This window comes from Hordeum vulgare, chromosome 4H (assembly GCF_904849725.1).
Source record: "Hordeum vulgare subsp. vulgare chromosome 4H, MorexV3_pseudomolecules_assembly, whole genome shotgun sequence".
Classification (NCBI taxonomy): domain Eukaryota; kingdom Viridiplantae; phylum Streptophyta; class Magnoliopsida; order Poales; family Poaceae; genus Hordeum; species Hordeum vulgare.
Window position 1 is genome coordinate 409,090,993 of NC_058521.1, and position 24,309 is coordinate 409,115,301.

Here is a 24,309-nt window from a genome sequence, read left to right on the forward strand (position 1 = left end):
CTGTTCCTTGCCACTGCCATTGCTCGTTACACTGTTGATTCACTGACCGTTGACGGGAATTGACAACTTCCGTCAACGCGGCAACGGAGGCGCCATTGATACAATCATTAGGAATAGTCTGCCGTCAACAAATCGTTTCTGACACCGTTGTTATCATACTACTTTGTTGTTACTACTTTGCTTGCAGATACTAATCTTTCAGGTGTGGTTGAATCTGACAAATTCAGCTGCTAATACTCGAGAGTATTCTCTCACCTCCTTTAGGCGATTCTACAAATTTGGGTCGAATACTCTACCCTCGAAAACAGCTGTGAACCCACGCGCTAGTGGGCCATCAACAACATTCTTCTAGTTTCATTGCCGGGGAGTGCTAGCAGCATTCTTATGGTGCCGTTGCAGGGGAAGGTTTGTTGTCATAAGCATTTGTCTAGCTAATGCCAGAGATTGCATGGTCAGCTATTGACGTGGAAACAATAATAATTCAAGCAAACTAGCAAGGTAATCATGAACTTTCAAAATAACAAGGCCAAAAGAAAGTTATCCATACGAAAGCATATAGTCTAGCTATGATCTATCATCATTGCACAATGAATTTAAATCATGCACAACCCCGGTATTGGCCAAGTAATTGTATCACACCTTTACTTTCTCAAACCTTTTCAACTCTCACGCAATATATGAGCGTGAGCCATGGTTTTAGCACTATAAGTTGTGGAGATGCTCATCAATAGATATCAATGAGTAGGGATATCAATACTAGGCATATCAACTAGGCATATCAATGAGTTGTGTTGATGCTCATCAATAGATATCAATGTGAATGAGTAGGGATTGCCATACAAATGATGCACTAGAGCTAAGAATAAGTGAAAGCTCTTAAAGAAAACTAGTGGGTGTGCATCCAACTTGCTTGCTCACGAAGACCTAAGGCAATTTTGAGGAAGCCTATCATTGGAATATACAAGCCAAGTTATATAATGAAAATTTCCCACTAGCTATATGGTGGTGACAAAATGAGAGACTCTCAATCATGAAGATCATGGTGCTTAATATGCACAAGTGTGGAAAAGTGGTAGCATTGTCCCTTCTCTCTTTTTCTCTCATGTTTTTTATTTTTTTTGGTGGGCTCTTTGGCCTCTTTATTTTATTATTTTATTTTTTTGGTGGGCTTCTTTGGCCTCTTTTATTTCCTCACATGGGACAATGCTCCATCAATGATGATTATCGCACTTTCAACTCAAAACTTAGAGCAACTATGACTCTATATGGAATGCCTTTGGTAGTGTACCGTGCCAATGATCTAGCATGGCATAGACATCATGGAAACATCATGCTAGCTATCTTACGATCATGCAATGGAAATGTAGACGTGACGGCACATGTCATGGTGGTAGTTGCATGGCAATATATCTCGGAATGACTTTGAAAAAGCCATAGTAGGTAGGTATGGCGGCTGTTTTGAGGGAGGCTAATGGTGGGTTTTGTGCACCGGCGAAAGTTGCACGACACTAAGAAGATGGTGATGCTGGAAGGTGAAAGTGCATCTAAACCATGGACTCAACATTAGTCATGAAGAACTCATATACTTGTTGCAAAAGTTTTATTAGTAATCAAAACAAAGCATTCAGCGCATACTCCTAGGGGAAGGGTTGGTAGGTATAAACCATCGCGCGATCCCGACCGCCACGCAAAGGATGACAATCAATAGACTAATCATGCTCAGATTTCATCACATAGAGGTTCACCATACGTGCATGCTACGGGGATCACTAACTTCAACACAAGTATTTCTAGATCCACAACACCTTACTAGCATAACTTCAATATTACCAAAACCACAACTCAAAACTAATTGAGATGAATCAAACTTCTGTAACTATTCAATGCACATGAAGGTGGAAGTTTTCGTATCCCTTAGGATAACTACCCATTTCGAGACTACTTTCAAAGCATAGATCAACTACCAAGACAAGCACCGCTGTGCTCCAAAAGATATGAGTGAAGCACATAGAGCAAAAGTATCTAGCTCAAAAGATATAAGTGAAGCACATGTGAGCTGAATTGTCTACCAAAAGATATAAGTGAAGCTCGACAATATCACGGTGAGTGCATGTCTCTCTCTCTAGGTGTGCAGCAAGGATGATTGTGACACAACAAAAATAAAAGACTCCTACAATACAAGACGCTCCAAGCAAAAACACATAACATGTGGTGAATAAAAATATAGCCCCAAGTAACGTTACCGATGGATTGAAGACGAGAGAGGGGATGCCTTCCCGGGGCATCCACAAGCTTAGGCTTTTACGGAATCCTTGAATCTCTTGGGGTGCCTTGGGCATCCCCAAGCTTGAGCTCTTGCCACTCTTTATCTCTTTGTCCATAAGAACTTCACCCAAAACTTGAAAACTTCACAACACGAAACTTAAACAGAAACTCGTGATAACATTAGTATGAGAAAGCAAACCACCACTTCCTTAGGTACTATAGCAAACTTAAATTCTACTTATGCTGATGTTGGGTTACTGTATTTTCAATATTCCATGGCTAATACCCCCCGATACTATACATAGTTTCATCAAAATAAGCAACCAACACAACGAAAAACAGAATCTGTTAACAGCAGACCAGTCTGTAGTAATATGTATATTTCGTATTCTTATGTTACCTAAAAAATTCTGAAAAATTACGAACGTTTGAAGATTTTGCGTAGAAATCAGAAGCAGAAAGAATCAACTCAAAAGATCTTACAGAAAAAAAATGAAAATTCTTTTCGTGAGAAGAAAGTTTCTGTCTTTTCCAGCATGACGAAACGATCATCCCCAAGACTAATCATAACGGTTTTGCTTGGCACAAACGCAAAAAGGAACACAAAAAAGACACTCATAATAGAATTATGAAAGTGTGGAAAACACAAAACAGAAAGAAAAAAGGATAGATTCGTTGGGTTGCCTCCCAACAAGCGCTATTGTTTAACGCCCTTAGCTAGGCATTCAATGATGCTCTCACAAAAGACAAGAATTGAAGCACAACGAGAGCATCCTAAAGCATGTGAAAATCACATCTAAGTCCAACATACTTCCTATGCATAGGCATTTTATAGGAAAACAAATTGTCAAGAGAACCAATGGCTTCCATATGCAAGGAAGAAGAAAAAGACAACAGCAATCTCAACATCACGAGAGGTAATTTGGTAACATCAAAGTTTCTACCACAATATTTTCCTCTCTCTCATAGCAATTACATGTGGGATCATATTCCAATTCAACAATATAGCTATCCCATAGGATATTCTTTTCATGATCCACATGCATGCAAAGTTGACGCTCTTCAAAAATAGTGGGATTATCATCAACTAAAGTCATGACTTCTCCAAACCCACTTTCAATATTATTGCAAATATCATATTCATCATGAGGTTTGAACAAATTTTCAAGATCATAAGAAAGATCATCACTCCAATCACGATTATTGCAACAAGTAGTGGACATAGCAAAACTAGCATCCCCAACCTTTGGGTTTTGCATATCTTTAGCATGTTGTCACTAACAGAATTTGTAGTGAAACCATTACAATCATGCTTTTCATTCAAGGAGCCCTCGTGAATCACTTCATAAGTTTCTTCATCACGATTTTCAGATTCACGCATCTCAAGCAAAAATCCATAAAGATAGTCAAGTGCTCTCAACTCACTAGCAATTCGTTTCACATAAGTGTGTCTCTTAAAGAGATTAGCTAGTGGATGAGGATCCATATCACTAGATTTCAGCAAGCGAAGATGCAACCATAATGAAGGCACATAGCACACAAGAAAACGGAAAGCAAGCGAGAGAAAAGGGCGAACGAAAAAGGAAAAAGGCCAAAGAAAATGGCAAAGGAGAAAGGCAAATGAAAACGGCAAATGTGAAGTGGGGGAGAGGAAAACGAGAGGCAACTGGCAAAAAAGTAAATGCAGGAGATTAGTTTGTGAGCCTACTTGGATAGATCTTGATCTCTCCTCCCGGGCAACGGCGCCAGAAATAGGAGTGTTGCTTGATACTCCCCGGCAACGGCGCGAGAAATACTTCTGCTACTGCAACAAAAGACCTTCCAATGGCGCGAGAAATAGGTGTGTCGACGGCACCAGGAATCCTTCTGCTACGGGTACGCCTTAAGGGACTTCCTAGGAAAATATGCAAAGGATTTCCCCCGTGGCCTTGGAGCCTTGCGTTGGTGTTCCCTCGAAGCGGAAAGGGTGATGTCGCACAGCGGTGGTAAGTATTTCTCTCAGTTTGAGAACCAAGGTATCTATCCAGTGAAGGAGTATCACAAGTGCCTTCAAAAACACAAAGAACCTACTCCCAACGCTATGAAGGGGTTGTCAATCCCTTATAGATTGTTCGCCAAGTGAGAAGTGAAAGCAACAAAGTAACAAAGCAAAGTAAAAGCAAAAGTGGAAACGATAGGTGTGAATAGACCCGGGGGCCGTAGTGTTTACTAGTGGCTTCTCCCATGAAAGCAAGTAGACGGTGGGTAAACAAATTACTGTCGAGCAATTGATAGAACCGCGCAAAGTCGTGACGTCATCTATGTCAATGATTATATCTATAGGCATCACTTCCAAAACAAGTAGACCGATACTTTCTGCATCTACTACTATTACTCCACACGTCGACCGCTATCCAGCATGCATCTAGTGTATGAAGTCCAAAAGAACAGAGTAACGCCTTAAGCAAGATGACATGATGTAGATGGACAATCTCATATCAACGATAGAGCCCACCTTGTTACCCTTGATGGCAACTAGACAATGTGTGCCTTGCTACCCCTACTGTCACTGGGAAAGGTCACCACACGGTAAGAACCCAAAACTAAGCACTTCTCCCATTGCAAGAATCATAGATCTAGTTGGCCAAACAAAACCCAAGACTCAGAGAGACTTACAAGGATATCAAATCATGCATATAAGAAATCAACAAAGACTCAAATATATATCATAGATAATCTGATCACAAATCCACAATTCATCGGATCTCGGCAAACACACCGCCAAAGAAGATTACGTCGGATAGATCTCCATGAAGATCATGCAGAACTTTGTATTGAAGATCCAAGAGAGAGAAGAAGCCATATAGCTACTAACTACGTACCCGTAGGTCTGAAGTGAACTAATCATGAGTCATTGGAGGGGCGATGATGATGATGAAGAAGCCCTCCAACTCCAAAGTTCCCTCCGGCATGGCACCGGGGAGGGTCTCTAGATGAGATCTCGCGGAAACGGAAGCTTGCGGCAACGGAAAAGTATTTTCGTGGATCCCCTGATTTTTTACTGTATTTTAGGGAATATATAGGCCAAAGATCTAGGTCAGGGGGGCACCAGGGAGGTCAGAAGCCTGCCCACCGCCGCCTCCCCCTGGTGGCGGAGTGGGGGCTTGTGGGCTCCCTGTAGCCCTCCTGGCTTGGCCCATAGGCCCCGTGATCTTCTTCCATTCGGGAAAAAATCATTTCGGGGATTTTATTCCGTTTGGACACCGTTCCAAAATCAGATCTGAAAAGAGCCAAAAACACAGAAAAATCAGGAACTGGCACTTGGCACTGAATTAATAAGTTAGTCATAAAAAAGATATAAAAGGTACATAAAACATCCAAAGATGACAAGATAACAACATGAAACCATCAAAAATTATAGATACGTTTGAGACGTATCACTCCTCCCCTCCCTCCCTCCTATATATACTAGAGGATTTAGAGGCAAGAGCTAACCCTAATTGCCACATGCTCCCTCTACTTCTCTCTAGATCTGCTCTTCCTCTAGATCGGTTTTTTCAGCTGCGCTTAAGCGAAGCCGTCCTGGAATAGATCCACCACCACTACCATGCCACCGTGCTCGAGAACTCATCTACCTCTCTGCCCCTCTTGCTGGATCAAGAAGGTGGGGATCGTCATCGAGCTGTACGTGTGCTGAATGCGGAGGTGTCGTCCGTTCGGCACTAGATCGGGATGGATCGTGATGGGATCGTGGGACGGGCTGCGATTTGAATCGTGAAGATGTTGCACTACATCAACCGCGTTATATACACTTCTGCTTAGCGATCTACAAGGGTAGGTAGATTCACTCTACCCTCTCGTAGATGATCATCACCATGGATAGGTATTGCGTGTGCGTAGGAATTTTTTTGTTTCCCATGCAACGTTCCCCAACAATTAGCACTAATTGGCCTACTCATGACCAATTAGTACTAATTGGTGTTGTCAAAGCCAATAAGTGCATGAACTTTTTTTACCCGCGTAATGAACAATTTTTTATGTCCGTGATATCAAAATTGCCCCTCCATAATTTCCCGCCAATTTTCCCTGCCTCGCTTTCCCGCCTAGCTTTTGCACCATTTATTTCCCGCCTCTCATTCCCACCATTCCTTTGCCGCCTCGTTTCCCGCCATTTCTTTCCCGCCTCGTTTTCCCGCCATTGCACTTGTCATCTGAGTCTATAAAACGAGGCACTGGTGTATCGTCCTTCATCGTCCGTCCACACTTGAAAACACAAACGCTCTAGTCATTATGATTTTCCTTGCTCGGATCAAAGCATTAGGCCTAGGAAAATGAGGAGTGCAAGTTTTCCTCCAGGGGTGGAAGCAGTGCGTTGTTGGTGCGGCGATTTCTGCAAGGTGAAGGAGGTGATGGATTTTTCCGATTGGTTGGGCATGAAGTTTTTCATGTGCGCCAATTATGAGGAAGATCCACCTGTTTCTATTTCACCGTACATCAGGCCTCCAGTATGCTTAAGTAATCAAGAATAAACACGTTGTTGATATTATTGTTGACTTAATACTTAAATTTCTATTTTTTTGTAGCCTCCTCCTCCTTTGTGCATGTACTATCGGTTGATTGACATGGAAATACCGGACTGGGCGGTTACCGAGATTCATGAAAGAGGTCATCATGCATGGGCTAGTTTGGATGCGGAAGAGCGCCGCGAGAAGGCGGAAGCATAGGAGCATAGAGAGTGGCAAGAATACTGTGTGGAGTAGACGGATATGATTGATGAGATGAAGAAGAAAAACCGAGAAGTGGAACTTCGACTGGCGGAGGTTTACAAACAACGACAGGAGGCCCGTAAGGCTGGGAGGCACAGAACGAAAGAAAGGGCTTGTGCGGTCAAGGCAACAGAAGAAGCTGGTGATGGAAAAGGAAAATATCCACGTTGGACTTAGTAGATTTATGTTATTGTTTTTTAGTTTCTGCGAGTTGTATCTTAATTTGTGCAAGTTGTATCTTAATTTTAGCAAGTTGTATCTTAATTTGAACATGTTACGTTTTCCTTGCCTCTCTTTCCCTCCATTTCTTTCCCGCCAACTCTTTCCCGCCTCGCTTTCCCGCCATTTCTTTCCCGCCATATCTATACCGCCTCACTTTCTAGACATTTCTTTCCCGCCTCGCTCTCTGGCACCTATAAAACCCCCCTCCACACTAAGATGGGTACGCAATGTAGTCCAGCAACTTACTTTCGTCAAGATGTCCCATTATCCTTTCGATCGTAGTTTTCACTCTGGTATGTCTGAATGTCCTCTGCGCTTAGGTAGCAATTTCAAGATAGACAATAGAATAGTTTCACGGGACAAACTCATTAGTAGTGACACTACTAAATGAGGTTTCCCACGCATTAGCTAGGAAGGGGTGGCCTCCAAGGACATTCGAGGAGTTATGGAAAGACCTTATCCGGTTGAATGAAAGATGGAGGAAGAAAGGCTAACACAAACACGGTGCAATAAAACATCCATTTTTATGGATGGACGACAGTAAGGACGAAGACGATATCTTCATGCCGAGTACCAAGGACAAGAGTACCTCATCGTCAAAGGGCAAGAGCTCTGCATCGACGAAGGACAAGAGCTCTGCATTGACAGAGGGTGAAAATGATGCCTTCATGTAGTTTAGTCGTGCCTTTTAATTCAGATGTATTTTGTGTTATTTGTTTGTAATCTCACGTTGTTGGGCCATTATGTTCCATCTAAGCACGACGTTGGATGCATTTGTTGGTAGTATAAGTGTTATCCTCATTAAAACCAACTCAACATAGAAGTAGAACATGAATATGTCTCATAAATAAAATAGACATATGTCTCATACATAATTAGATAGCCATGTCTTTAATGATAGATAGAAGCCTCACCGACGACGTCTTCCTTGGCCCTCTGGGGTGTGCGAGGCGTACTCTATCCAAAACTGTGGGGGGATAACATTACAAAGAGGAATCTCAGACCCGGCCTGGTCGTTCTTTGTATCCTGTGTGGGCCATGGTGGGGGAGTTGAAAACATGTCCAGCCACATGTTTTGTTGCGATAGTCGGTCTTCTTGTTCACTCGCACACCCAGATCCAAATGCCCACGCCTCCTCATATGCATAGGATCCTGCAGGAGGGACCATACCAGTTGGATATGGTTGAAACATGAAACCCGCCGTGGGACTTTGATTTTATCGTGGTGGCTGAAACACAAAGCTCAACAAGGGAGGATGGTGATGTGGCTGCTGCCATGCCGGACTCCCAGCCTGGTCAGGAGGGTGTGGATGGGGCATCAATTGTTGTTCTAGGTGTGGACGCCGCTGCTGTCGATGCATGGTGGGACGCGGCTACTGCTGCTGCTGGTGTGATGTATTCACACACTTCTATTCTTGTAGACTATGTTGGGCTTCCAAGCACAGAGGTTTGTAGGACAGCAACAATTTCCCTCAAGTGGATGACCTAAGGTTTATCGAACTCACGGAAGTAGAGGTGGAATATGGTCTCTCTCAAGCAACCCTGCAATTAAGAAACGAGAAGTCTTGTGTCCCCAACACACCTAATACAATAGTAAATTGTATAGGTGCACTAGTTCGGCGAAGAGATGGTAAAATATGGGTGATAGGTGTGGCAAAGCAAGGTAATATAAATCTGAAATAAAAATGGCAGCAAGGTAGTAAGTAACAAAAGTTAGCATAAACGGTGTAACAATGGTGAGAAATAGGGCCTAGGCTTCATACTTTCACTAGTGGCAACTCCCGATAACATTAACATAGTCTAATCACATGATATTTCCACTAAAACATGCAATGGAGACGTACTCGAAGGTCATTCCATTGCGATCAAGAGAGACGAGAATTATGTAGGGCTACAAAAGCACACCTCACAGTTCGTAGTTCTCGCTATGGATTTCCCAATGTCACTACGACCATACAAAGAGAGTACCACAATCACCACAACGTATCTCAAGGATAGTCAAAGACAAGCACCAAGAGACTCTCAATCTTCAATCAATTCACCAAAGAGGAAATCACTCATGAAAATATTCTTCCAACCCATGTCCAATAGACTTCTAACCCATGTCCAATAGACCGCTGTCACCATGGTCTCGGGGATTATACTAGATAAGATCAAGTGAGTAAAACAATCCAATACTTAGAAGATGGGGAAACATCAGGGGATCACCCTAGATTAAGATAGCCCTTGATCACAATCAAGATCACATCATGAGAGAGAGAATTAACCACATAGCTATTGTAGGAGACCTCATCCCCGAGGAGGAACTACTACGCTTCATGGAGGGAGGAAGCAACGTCGATGGAGATGAATCCGGGGGCACTTCCCCGTCCCGGCAGGGTGCCGACACAGGAATTCTATCCCCCGAAACTTGTCGGTGATGGCGGCGGAGATCGGAATTGCTTCTAGAGAAAAGTGTTTCTGAATCAAGGTTTCCTCGACGGGGGATAAATATAGGCAAAAGGAGGGCACCAAGGGTGGTCCTAGTCGCTTAGGCGGCCTCCTGGCACGGCCTCCCCTAGGCCGCGCGGGCAGGCCGCGTGGGCATGCCGCCTGGGTGACAGGTTGCCCCCTCCGGCTCTCCTTCGGACATCTCGAAGCTTCCATCATGCTAATTTTTATATATGTTTCTCGGGATTTTTGGGGCTGTGGAAATTTGGGTAAAAGCCCCTGCAAAAAAGTCTTCAGCAAACAGAAACTGGCACTGGGTGCACTGAGTTAGTAGGTTAGTCCAAATATGTGTAAAAAGATATAAAAGTGTAGCAAAACATATAACAATGTCACCCAAAAGATCATGGAACAAGCAGAAATTATAGATACGTTTGGGACGTATCAACATCCCCAAGCTTAATTTCTGCTCGTCCTCGAGTAGATAAATGATAACACAATAATTTCCGTGGTGACATGCTAAAGCACATATAAGAACTTCAAAGTAAAGGAAGTAAGATATGCAATTTAAGTCAAGAAAATAACAAGCAAGAGTATATATCTAGTATTGAAATTAGCAAAGTAAGAACATAAAGGTGCTAGAGCTCTCGTTGGCCGTGACTCGAATGTCTCCAAATGGTGTTTGCGTGCAAGAAGTGGGAGACGGGTTGAGATCATAAAATATGTTTTTAATTGAGAACTCAATCTACACAATTTTTACACTTGGTCTCCTTTGGAATCTTATTTTGACTCATCCCCACACCACTAGTGAGGCACAAGTCAAAATGATCCTCTCCCTTTCGATTTTGAGGACTCATGCAATGGATGAGCATAAGAAAGATATGTTGGCACTTAGGATGGAAAATAGAATAATGACGGGGAAGGAAGACAAAAAGGTGTGAAAGGCTCACATCAATGAGGACAACCATAGGCGAGAGAAAGCCAAATGATAGATATGATGTGAGGAGTACGGATTGCCATGTAACAGATGCACATATGAGATAAGGTAAGCTCTCCAATGGAACTAGTGGGGGTGCATCCAACTTGTTTGCTTATGAAGATCTAGAGCTCATTTGAGGAGGCTCATCATTGGAATATGCAAACCAAGTTCTATAGTGTAACGGTCCCCACATAGTTATGCATGAATGATAATCTCTACGTAGTACCAATATAGCAATGGAGTACGAGTGTGTATCTTTCAAAAGGAATAGTAGTGTTGCCCCTTCTCTTTTTTTCTTTTTCTCTTTTTTTGTCTGGGCTCTTTGGCTCTTTCTTTTTATCTCTCATTTGTCCTCTTTGGGATCTTTTTATTTTTCCTCTTTGGGATCTTTTCCTCTCTTAAGGGCAACCATCCATGTTTTACAAGAATAAAAAGAAAAATCATCACACTTTATAAGAAGTACTCAACATAAAGACAAGTGAAAACTATCATGATGTATGCAAATGTATGCCTCTGCCAGTCTAGCAGGATATGCAATGATACTAGCGCGTCATGTAGCAGTAATAAGGGCAAGGCCCAACTATCATGCGGCTCTACGATCAAGCAAAAGCATGTACGACATGAAGATCAAGTAATGAGATGGTGGTTGTTGCATGGCAATGTATCTCGAAAAGGCTATGGAAATGCCTTAATAGGTAGGTATTGTGACAGCCCGATGTCGATGTTCCAGAAGATTCCCCTTTCCTTTCCGTTTCTGTCGTGTGGATATTTTTATTTGTTGCATCATCGTCGCATCATTGTGCATCATCAGCATTGCATCGGCATCTCCGTTGCCGCCAGTTTTCAAAACTTGCATCCGTTAGTAGTTGCCGGTTCTCGTCGTTGTCCGTTCTAACCCAGACCGCACATGCACGCGCCCACGACATCGTTTAAATATTGTTTTCAAAAGTGTGCTTAAAACTTTCTCTGATTGGGTTGAGATTTGACGTGCGGTCTTAATTTAATATAGGTAGGCCGTCTGTCAAGTTTCGTCGCAATCGGAGTCCGTCAGGTACCTGAACGGTCGACCGTAGCGGCACCGTATCTGGTCTATCGTCGGATGTGTTCCGGTGTTTTTAAAAATACGTTGTCGGGGGCTCGTTTTCCCTCTCATCTCCGCCTAGTCCCTCTGCACAGTGCACCAACCTGCGTGCAACCTAGCCCGAAAACCTCTCGAAACCCGAACCCGGCAATCGTGACCGTTGGATCCGCATCAACACCGTTATACCGCAAACCGTCCTCAGTTTGTCCACTCGACTCCCTAACCTATAATCTCGACCGTTCGATTTAAATCGAAGGGATGAGATAGCTCCATCCTATCATATCTCGTGTATATATATATAGGTAGCAACCCTAAAATCTAGGAGGTCTGTCCTATCCCCAATCCCGAGTCGCACTGCCGCCACCCACCTCGTTTTCTCCACCTGCAAACGTTTGTGTGCCTACCCAATCTCCTCTCAGCTAGCCAATCCTTACCACCAGATCCCCCTATTCTGCTCTTCCCAGGAGCTCCTCGCGAGCAGAGCCGCCGGACGCGTCCACCGCTTGCAGCGGGGCGTACGCGTACCCGCAGCGCCGCGGAGCCCGTCCCAGCGCCTAACACCCCCCCCCTTGACCACGGCGCTGGAGCCCCATGCCAGCCAGAGCTCTCCAGCCCGCCTCGCCGGAGCAACCAGGCCAGGCCGTCGCGCCTCTTCTTCTCCTCCCATGTTTCTCTTTTCTTCCTCTCATCTCTCTCCCTTCCTCTCATGTTTCGGCAGGGAGACCCATAGCGCCTGAAGCTACAACTACAGCAAGTGTCCAACGCATCCGCAGCTTCGATCTGGGCCAGATCCACCCAGCTCCGTTGGTGCACCACTCGCCGGTGACCTGCAGAGAACCCCTTCTTCCTTCCTCCTCCTCTCTCCCTCCCTCTGAATCTCACCCTCTCCTCTCTGTTTCGTTTTCCCTGTCAGGAACAATCGGGAGACACCATCCCATGGAGCTCCGCCACCGGGAGATTTGGTGCCCCAAGGGCCGGATCCGTTCGTCCCCAAGCAGCCTCGCGTGGATCCCGTCTTCCCAGGCCCGCTCTGCACCCCGTCGGCCTCCACAACTGCAGCAACTGCTTCTGTTGACTTCCGTCACGGCCATGTTCTTCCCGATTTCATGGTGAGAAAGGCAGGCCTCGCCGTTGATCTACTTTAATAAAGCAGCGCCCTGACTTTAGCACGAGCACGAGTAGTAGAGCAGCTGTAGAAGTCTCTGCACCTGATCAAGGAGATCCCGGGATCGAGGCCCCATGGGTGCATGTATTTTTCTTGCATTTTTGTCTGCATTGCAGCGGTTGGGCTTAGAGTTCATTACATTCAACTCTTGATGTTTTTATTCGCAAGCACATGTGCAGCCGAGCTGGTAGCCGATCCTCGCCTTGAACCAATGGGTCTCGGGTTCGAATCCCAAACACCCCATATTTTTGTCAGTTCTTTCCCTTTGCACACGCAGCCACCACTCCGCTAAGTTCTGCCATGCGCGTCGTTTAGTTAAGTTGCGCCATGCCTGTTGGGCCCAGTAGTAGCAGATTCGGTCCGTGTATTTTTTTAAAAGCGTCCCGTGATTTTCCAATTCCAGGGATTTTCAGAAAAATCAACATATTTTCAAATGCCCGTAGTCTCTAATCCGTGCTTCAGATTGCGATGAGTTATATATGTAATGTGGCTAGAATTTTGCGTAGAGTAATATTTTTCAACTCTCATCCATAATTAGAAATGTTTAGTGTGTTGTTTTCATCGATTTGTGTGCCGACGTGTTGGAAACGGGTTCGGTCGTAACTATTTGTTCGTAGCTCCGTTGGAGATGTTCCATATACATAAATGCTGCAGAACGACCCGTAGAATCACGTGAACCACTTTGTTTTGCCATTTAACAAACCTAAAATGTGATTAGGACAAATCTGGACAGAATTAAGTTTTAACACGTGCGGTCATTTCGGAGATGCTATATGACGTTTCCGGCCTCATTTAAAATGCCTAGCTAGGTAGATTAATTTGTGCTTCACCCCGTGTCATGTTAACAACATTTTAATATTGCCGTGTTAATAAACGGGAATGAACTAAATAATTAAACGTGGAGCTTCGTCGATATACAACTCGTTGCATATCTAGCTTCACTTAATGTGTAGTGTTTGATTGTTGTGTTTGTCATGCCGTGCATTAGACGGTTCATGCATCATGTGTGTCTTGCATCGTGTGGTGTATATCGTGTGTTGATGCTTGTTTCCGGTTTCCTCCGTCTCGATAGAGTTCCGCAAGCGTGCCGTATTGAGAGGTCCCGTTCGGCTACGTTGGTTCGTGTGCTTCACGGAGGCATTCTTCTTCCAATAGGGATCTCAGGCAAGATGACCATTTCCCCAGATGCCATTACTATCATTGGCATGCTAGTTTTATCGCTTCCATCAATTATGTCTCGTTGCCTACCACATGTTAAATATCAGCCTCTCAACAATGCCTTGTTAACCTTCAACCCGTTCGACCTAGCAAACCACTGATTGGCTATGTTACCGCTTGCTTAACCCTGTGTTAGGGTTGCTAGTTGCAGGTGCATTGCTTCCTTGTGAAAACATGGGTTCCTTGTCATATCACCATATTAATGCTATTTAATTTAATGCACCTATATACTTGGTAAAAGGTGGAAGGCTCGGCCTTTCTAGACTGGTGTTTTGTTCCACCTTTGCCCACTTAGTTTCGGCTACCAATGTTATGTTCCATAATTGAGCGCTCCTAACACGATAGGGGTTGTTATGGGGACCCCCTTGATAATTCGTTTTAGATTAAAGCTGGTCTGGCAAGGCCCAACATTGGTACTACGTTTGCCCAACATAATAATTCTGTTAAATTGAAATGCATAGGGAGTTAGCGCTACCCGAGGAGTAATTCTACATAATACAGGGAGGGCCAGTGCTGATGGTGCTGGTCCAAAATAGAGCACTGTGCGGGGCCACCGCGAGGAAACTCGAGGTTTGGCACTCGTACGCGTAGCTTATCCGTCGTGTCCTGAGAACGAGATACGCGGCTCCTATCGGGATCGTCGACACGCCGGGCGGCCTTGCTGGATTAGTTTTACCTTTGACGAGATATCTTGTGCATCGGGATTCCGGTGATGCTTTGGGTAATCTCAGAGTTGAGGTTTTCCACTAGGGAATCCGACGAGATCGCGAGCTTCGTGATTGAGGATTTCTATGCAGCTTGTGGTAATTTGTGATGGACTAGTTGGAGCACCCCTGCAGGGTTAAATCTTTCGGAAAGCCGTGCCCGCGGTTATGTGGCAATGTGGAAACTTTGTTTAACACTGGTTCTAGATAACTCGAAGTAAACTTAATTAAAATATGTCAACTATGTGCGTAACCGTGACTGTCTCTTTCATGAGTCCTTTCTCCGATCGAGGACACGGTGGGGTTATGTCTGACGTAGGTAGGTGATCAGAATCATTCATTTGATCATCAGTAGTTCACGTCCGCTATGCGTAGATCTTCTCCCTCCATATTCTTGTACTCGTAAGTTTAGCCACCAAATATATGCTTAGCCGCTGCAGCAAACTCACCACTTAACCATACCTCACCCATTAAGCTTTGCTAGTCTTGATACCTTTCGAAATGAGATTGTTGAGTCCCCTGTGGCTCACAGATTACTACAACACCAGCTGCACGTACAGGTAAAGGTTACTCGACACGAGCGCGTTGATTGTTCATTTGGAGTTGCTTCTTCTTCTTCTTCTTCGTCGATCTAGGATGGGTTCCAGGCCGGCAGCCTGGGATAGCAAGGATGGACGTCGTTCTTATTTTCTCATTTGTTTTCGTCCGTAGTCGGACCCTGCTCTTACTCTTGATGATTATGTAATGTACTGATGTGACTGATGTAGCTTGTGGCGAGTGTAAGCCAACTCTATTTATATCTCTTCTTTTCAGTACATGTACTTGTGACGATATCCATTCTTGCAACACGACGAGATGCGCTTCTATCCCTGACGAGGCCCCGTGCCAAATTGAGGATAGGGTCGCATCTTGGGCGTGACAAGTTGGTATCAGAGCAGTACCGACCTAGGAGCCCCCTTGATTGATCGAACTTGGCCGAGTCAAGTCTAGTGAAAAATTGCTTTGATTCTAGTTATATATCGGAGAGTAGGATCCTTTTTTATCCTCTTTTTTGCTTTGGTGAGGAATCTTGACGTAATAATTTAATTCTACTCCTCTTCTCACTCAAAATTTATTTAGGATCACGCGGATATTCTTGAGATCTATATGATGCCGATGTGACGGAGTTCTGTCTTGGTGCCTCCTATCTGCTTTAAGTTTCAGGGGAGTTGAGCTCCAGGGGATTCTCGAGCACATCGTTATCATTCAGATTTCTTAGTATCTCAGAACGAAGGATGTTCGTAATTGCTTCAATACTAGTAGTGGCGAGATAACCCCGATGTCCCCAGTACTGGTGCAGATTGTTCGGGAGTATTGCCATACTTTGTATCGTTGTGATCACGAGGGTCTGTTGTGGATGAAGGTCCGAGATTCTAGTTGTGTGTTGACGGATGTGATACAGCTGACGGGTTAGTATAGGAGTTGTGTGATATTACTCCTTGTATCCGTGTACCAGATTGCATGACCAGATATTTCGGGAATTCATAGGTGAGTATTCTAGAAGTTGCTTATAGGACAATCTTCTAACAAATGCATGATGTTAGGTTGGGGTTCGACATCTAGTGGATTCGTTTGTTCACGGTCGACTTAGAGCAGTACACGTTGTGTCTTAAAGAGTCCTTGTAGATTGCTACGACTCGGGGACGCTTCGTATGTCGGGTGCACTGCCTTGCACTTGATGGCTACTGTAAAATCGAGCCCGTGCGATCCTGTCCACGAAAATATCGGACGAAATCTTTCTCATGAGTTTGTTCTGGTTTGTTTCATAAGCCTCACCCTTTGTTTCGTTGAATATGGTAATTCAAGTTGCTTCGATATCAAGTGGTGATTTCAGATCTTTCCTAAGAGGTGTTCTCGTATTTTATGGGAATGCTAATTCTTTTTATCTATCAATTGTCTTATCAATTCCTTTTCAACCGGAGTCAACGTATCAATTCCATTCAACCGGTGTGCTTCTCTTCAGTGAATTCAATCCTCTTTAATTTTTGCAAGATCATTCTCTCATTTTATTCCGGAGTTCATCTCATCTAGCCCAAGTTGTCTTTGTTTTTCCCCACCCTCCCGCCCTTTTCTCAGTGATTCAATTTTCATCCAAGAGTTTTCTCTTCTTTGTGCTTCCGTTGTCTGTTCTTTTGTCTCGTACCCGGTGATTCATTGTGAAGATTATCAGGAAATTCGTATCATATTTGTTCATTTTTGTCATCCTTACCGGTGAATTTAATTCGGTTGTTTGTGTTCATCATATCCTTTTCGTCCTTGTAATTTTTTTCTTCCTATGTTGGAGATTCTTATCAGCCTATCTTGGTATTCTTTCCTCTCTATTCTATCTGGAATGTTGAAGTTATCTCAGAATTCTTGTTCTCAATTCTTTAATTATTTCGAGATGCTCAACCTCATCAAGTTTTCATTTCTACCGCTGCAGTATCTTTCTTTGTTAGTATTTGTTTCCAACGGTTGTTTCTTTGAGTGGGCCCATAACCCACAGGTTCTTTCCGAGGATCTTATTAGGTTTTTTAATCTTTTCCAGAGATCTCTAGTTATTTTCAACTATGACGTAAGTATGAATTTCATCAGTATTTCCCTTCGTCAAGATCTATTTGAATTAATTCTCATACTGGTTCAACCTTTCATTCTTCTTTATCCCGGAGTGTCTCATTAATTTTGGTGGTGTTGTTCTCGTCATCATTCTCAGCTTGCAAATTCGAAGGAGTGTTTCTCTCAAATCTTGCTCCATTCTCTTGGAGATTCATCATTTCAGCCACCATCATTTCAGCCTTGTGGAATCATCTTGTTTTGTTCCCAATCATGAGTAATCCCTTTCGTGCTATCCGGTGCTTCTCTGAGTTGTTTTTATTTCTCATTCCTCCGAAGGCCATCATTTCATAAGAATCTTCGTTCTCAGCTTTCAGCTTTCATCCTCAATTCTTCTCAATTGTTGGCTCTTCGTTCGTCTCTCAATTATTCGGTGCCTTGTTTAAGTTTTTCTTCTCTTAGGTGGCTCATGATCTCATGTTTCTATTGTATCTCCATTAATTCGTGGTATTCCCATTCAATTGTGAATTCTTACCGGTGCTTCCTTCAAGACTGCCTCAGGTGGTGCTTATCTCTCTGCCTCTTCAAGATTCATTTCTAGAGGAATAAGTTGTATGCTAAATCTGTTGCTTATCATCAATTTAATTTTATGAGGGTTGAGCATAACATAATTCTTATTCTTGTTCATAATAATTTCAATTCTTCTTCCGGAGTGGCTCATGATATCGATTCTTTCCTCAGGTGCTTATCTTTCTTTTCCGGAGTTCCAAGTTCTTTTAAGTATCTCTTTGTGAGGCTTCATCTAAATTTTGGCAAGGTCATAATCTTATTCTTTCTACCTTGATATCTTTGCATCATTCATTCGTATACGGCGGTCCTTCTTCGTGGTTCATCAAGGTTTCAATCCATTCTCAAGTGTTCTTCAAGAATCTTATTGGAGAACCTCAAGTTTTCTTCTCTTGCATTTCCAAGTGCATTTTTCTTCCTTTAGCCTTTGAGGTGGTATTATAGCATTCTTGTTAGTGTAGGAGTCTTTAAGAGTTTTCCTTTCAAGAATAAGATAATTAAATCCACCAATTCTATGGTCATGAGATATTTTAACCCATGATTTCTTCATTGAGCTATCTTGGTTTGGATTTCACCTAAAGCTTTTCCTATGGATTGTTGCTATCATGGTGCTTGCCATTAATCCAAGTTCTCAATGTATCCTCTTGGTGTAAGTAATTGTTCATATCTTGTTTCTCCCAATCTATCCTTGTTTCTTTTAGTGGTTGTTTGTCACCTCATATTTGTTCAGATGATTTTCATAAGCCCACTACTATCTTGTTCTTTTCGTTGTTGGTTTTCCAACCACTACGACAATTCTCTCTCCGGAGGCTCTTCAATCCTATTATGATGATAGTTGTCATTCTTTTCTTCATTCTCTTCTTCTGCTTGAGCTAGTTCATATTCTCTTGTTCCGAAGGCATTGTGATGTTGCTGTTTTGGGTCTATTATGTTGTTCTATCAAGTTCATGGTGTTCCCTTGTTCTATTTAGTTGTTTGTTATGAATATTGTCTAATTCTTCCTTCTTATCGAATTTTTTATCCCATTTTGCTACCGAAGTGCTGCCGAAATTTTCCGTGAATTCTTGCTTCTGTCTCATATCATTCCTCATCTCCTTGCATCCTTCAAGGATCGTTGGTTTCACTCGTTTGTCAAAGAAGCGACTAAGTTTTTACCTCTTGTTCTTTCTCATCCTCTCCCCCTTTCATTCTTGCATCTTGGGGCGAGATCCTCTTGTAGTGTAGGAGAGTTGTGACAGCCCGATGTCGATGTTCTAGAAGATTCCCCTTTCCTTTCCGTTTCTGTCGTGTGGGTATTTTTATTTGTTGCATCATCATCGCATCATTGCGCATCATCAGCATTGCATCGGCATCTCCGTTTCCGCCAGTTTTCAAAACTTGCATCCATTAGTAGTTGCCGGTTGTGGGGACCCCGACTAGCAAGTCGAGTTCGCCGTGCCTAGTGACCCCAAGGATCAATGTTCACTGAACACAGATACTGAATAATAGAGTCTTACATCCAAGTACCAAATTATTACATCAAATGACCAGAAGGTCGGGTTTAAGAGCAAGGCCTAAAGCCAAATAAAGGGATACATCGAGTAGCAGAAACTCGTAAGGGCTAAGCGGTGCCATGTCATCAAGCCTACACCGACAGGCATTCTGTCTCGGAAGCGTCCTAGATCGCGGGTCTGTCTCCGACGGCGTACTCATCGCCAAACTCCGGTCCTTTCATGTCTGGTCAATAACATAACCAGTGGCAAGCCAATGAGTACTTTGAATGTAGTCGCAAACAGCCCATGACATAAATGGTAATGAATAACAGTGACAGTTATCTTCAGTGGAATGCGATGAGGTGGTATGATCATGTATATGCATCAGGTTAAAGATTTGCTTGTGAATATCAGGTTACAGATATTGACATATCCGTAAAGGGTTAAACACACCGGGTTCACCCTAAATGCGAAGTCATCGGACTTGTCATAATCTCAAGGTATTAATGAGGGCTAAACCATCCGGGTTTACCCTATATGTCAAGTCACCGAACTTGATCATATTATTGTGATTATCATGATTATAACGACACCTTTTTAACAACACACACACACACTTGGTTTATGCGGAAACTCAGGACGTAGGTTAAGCAGCACCACCCAACTGTCGTTGACCGTGGACACGGCTATTCGAATAGTTTACACTCTAGAGAGGTAGTACACTGGACCCACAAGAAATGGGAAACTTCCGTGTCATCCACGACTCGCGGTATATCACATATACCCGAGGTAAGTACCCGATCATCATCTTTCCCCTGACGATACTAGACAAAGAGGTCCACTCGATTGGTACACAGCCCACATGTTGTACGTCTTACGAGCACCGACTCTGGACTGTAACAACCATGCAGGGACCAACGGTGTGCTTGGAACTCATAATAATGGCATAGTCGTCCTACCTGGCACGACCCCATGACGAGAGTGATACCGATCACTCCCGCCACTAGTAATGTGGCTCTTTGCTAGCACCGACCAGAGTAATGAACAAAGCCCCGTCCCATAAAGGGGTATCGTGGTCGTACTGGGTAAGGTTGGGACGGTCGACATATCATAAATCTAATCCATTTCCGAAACCATACTCACACCAAAATCACCGGTGCATCACTTAACCAAAAGTGATCACCAACTCATCATCACCCTCGGGCATTAGTGGCACCCGACGGGGTTTTCATAAACTCTTTATTTAACTCATCATTATGCTTGAGATGATATTCCTTAACATTACTTGTCAACATGAAAATATCATGACCCTCACGGGGTAGGGTCAAGCTCAATGCAGTGATTATACTCTACTAGTCAACATGACAGTAGCATGATCCTCGTAGATGGTAGGATCAAGCGCATCATATTTGCACTCCGAGGAGCTATGTGAATGTCACTACTATAATGCAAGGGCTTCGAAGAAGCCTTCGGTACCATAACATCAACGATGAACCGGCATCGTGATTACATGCAACGGAAAATACTTCCTATTCTAGCATGCATCATTTTATTTACTTAAGTCATGGCAAAAGGGCTGCTTGCCTTGGTCAGCTAGGTATCCGGGGTCTTCGAGGTCTTCCGCTCCGGATCCTCCGTCACTCGGTAACTCTACCGTCGAGAAAGGAATAAATAAATACTAGCTTTTACTAAAACAGTTCACAAAGTGCTTTTAAAAATGTTGCAAGGCTTGAATAAATTCAGGTTATTATTTTGAAAAATGTTCCCTACTGTTTTATTAGCTAAGCATATTTATTTAAAAGCAAACATAAGCAAACAAGTGCTTTTTAATATCATTTTATTATACCAAAATAGTTTATGTTATTGATAAATGTCAACTATTACAGAATCAAATACTACTCATTTTTAGAAAAATACTGGTGGAAGAATTATATTTTTCTACTGACTAAATCTTTTTATAAAAGTCATTTAGTTTGCTGGATTAAAACAAAAGAAAAAGGCCAGGGAAACAGATCCAGCCGGCCCAGCCAGCAGGCCTGGCCACCAGGCACGCGCGGGCCAGGTTCAAACCTGACCTGCGGGCCCCTGGGGTCAGCTTCAGCGACTGCGCGCGCTGGCTGCCCCAGGACACCGATAGGTGGGCTCCACCTGTCGGGTCCTTCTCCTACCTCTGGCCAGAGAGGTGGAGATGGACGCCGGCGAGGCTGCCGTTGTCCTCAGGCCTAGCTAGGAACGGGAACGAGTTCCTCGTGCCTCCGCCTACCTGCCCGTGGTCGGGACGTCACCGGAGGTGGTCTGGGTCGCCGGCGACGAGGTGCTCGTGGCGGAAGGGTTTCGGGTTCGTGTTGAACTAGGGGCTAGAGGTATGGATTTGCTTGGGAGAGTTAAGGGAAACGTTCCTCGTGCCGAGGGGAGTGTAATGAGAGGTCGGGCAGCGCAGGAGCCGACGTGTAGCCGGAGATCGACCGGAGCTCCGAGGCGGAGGGCCCTCGGTCGATCTCGAGCACCGGGGCTCTGCGAGCTCGATTGGGCGGCTAGGGAGTGTCTACTGGTTGTGCTGAAGCTGCTTGGAGGGTGCTGGAGTGCCGGGGGGGTCTATTTATAGGCTAACGACGGTGACCCGACTCGGGCACGCCGGTGACTCACCATGGCATGCGTGCAAGCACAGTGAGGCGCTGGTTCAGGACGTGGTTTAGGGCCTCCTGATGCAACGGCCGCACAGGGAAAGTGAGTGGGGACAAGCTGCAGCGACCGTGCATGCTCGGCCGCATCGGGCGCGCACGGGCACGCGTCGCCTGAGCTCTTGCGCAAGGGGGAGAGGGTCCCTGGGGTAGCTTTGCACTGAGGGACTGTCGGGGGAGTGCTTGGATACAACTGGGGAGGCTGGGACCGGCCGGAGCGTCGGCTCCTTGCGGGTGGCTCTCTGCAGCGCGCCCAGAGCGCAGTTTTGGCATGCCACGACATGTTGGCTCGCTCTGGGGCACTTGTGACGTGTCCTCCATGTCCTGAGTGTTGCTGGGAGTGTGCCTAGCCGTTATGGTTTAGTGGGAGCTCGAGCTGGTCAAGGGAGCAAGGAACACTAGTGTTGCCAGTACTGTCCTGCAGCTCAAATTGGAGTTCTTGTCACTTGTGCTTGGAATTGGGGAGGGGCTGGTTGGCTGGGTGCTCAGGGTGTTCTGGTGCTCTAACCCACCAAGTTTGGGGCCTTTTCATTGGGTAAAACAGTGGCTAGGAAGGTTTTTACCTTCCTGTCAGTAGGTGTTCGACAGTGACTTGGGGTGCTTCCACTCCACCACTGTAAATGAAACTTAACAGGTTTGGTCTTGGGGTAAAAAGATGGGGTTCCACCAAATATGAGCTCCATTGAACAAGTTTGGCTTTGCAAACTTGAAAATGTCTCAAAGTGACCAGTATTGTCCCTTACAAAGGAAGTGTGGTCAAACAGAGTCTCACAAATCCCATTTTTGGTGTGGAGTCCTCATTTGGGGTGTTAAACACCTCTGCAAAGTTTCAGCTTTATTTGAGAAACTTTGCAATGTAGAGTTGTTCCAACTCTACTCTGGACAGAGAGGGTTTTGGGCTCTCTAAGTGCACTTACCCACCTTGGATCAAGGTGAGATTTTAGGTGAGCACCTAATATGGTTTGGGAGGGCTCCTGTAATTTTATGGGAATTTACTGACGTACTTTCCTTTGGAAACATCTCAAAAAGCTAAAACAGACAGAAATGGTTTTGAGGGTTTTACTCAAATCATATTAATATAAAATAGGGTTGAAAATATTATGTATGGAAAATATATGTCCTTCTGAGCTTCCATGAATTTACTCATAATTTCCTAAGGCAGGAAAGTAATTTTCCTTGTGGAAATATCATTACTGGCCTTAGAAATAGACATAGATATAAAATAGAAAAACAATATTTTAAATCACTAAATAGTGTTTTGAATGAATGAAAATGATATTAGGATCAGATCACCAACTTTAGTTGAAAGTGCCACTTGGCTTCATGAGCTAGTAGTGTATGCCAACATGATGAAGGTGATCTTGATGTAAAGGAAAAAGGGTTTTTGATGAGAGAAAAATAATAAGTTTTTCATGGGTTGAGTCATCAAACAAGCAAGCATACACTCAAACAAGGGTTGACATTGCACTCACAACATTATTTGGAAAAGTTTTAACAAGCTCTGATTTTTGCAATACAGAAAACTTGGGGTGGAAAATAGGGTGTGACAGACCTATCCCCCTTACAAGAATCTCGTCCCCGAGATTCCTAAGCTAAGCGTTAAACAGCTCGGGAAATTCTGATCGGAGATAGTCTTCACGCTCCCACGTGGCTTCTGCTTCGGTATGGTTGCTCCACTGAACCTTGAAAAACTTGATGGTGCGGCTTCTAGTGCAACGCTCTGCTTCGTCCAAAATGCGGATCGGTCTCTCGCGGTAGGTAAGATCTGGTTGAAGGTCAATAGCTTGATGATCAATGTCCTTGTAAACATCGGGATGGTTCGGCACTTGCAAACACTTCCTCAGCTGTGACATGTGAAACACGTTGTGCACACCCGAAAGTTTAGGAGGTAGCTCCAACTGATAAGCTACTTCCCCACGCCTTGCCGTGATCTTGAAGGGTCCAATGAACCTTGGAGCTAGCTTCCCTTGACATGGAAACGCTTGGTCCCCTTGAGAGGCGTGACTTGCAAGTACACTTGGTCTCCGGGAACAAACTCCACGTTTCTGCGGCGAGGGTCCGCATAGCTCTTCTGCCTTGACTTAGCTGCCTCCAAGTTCTCTCGGACAAGCTGAACCTTGTCCCCTGCTTCCTGGAGTGCTTCTGGCCCAAAAACTAGCCCTTCACCGGTTTCGGACCAATTGAGCGGGGTGAGGCATTTCCGCCCATATAAT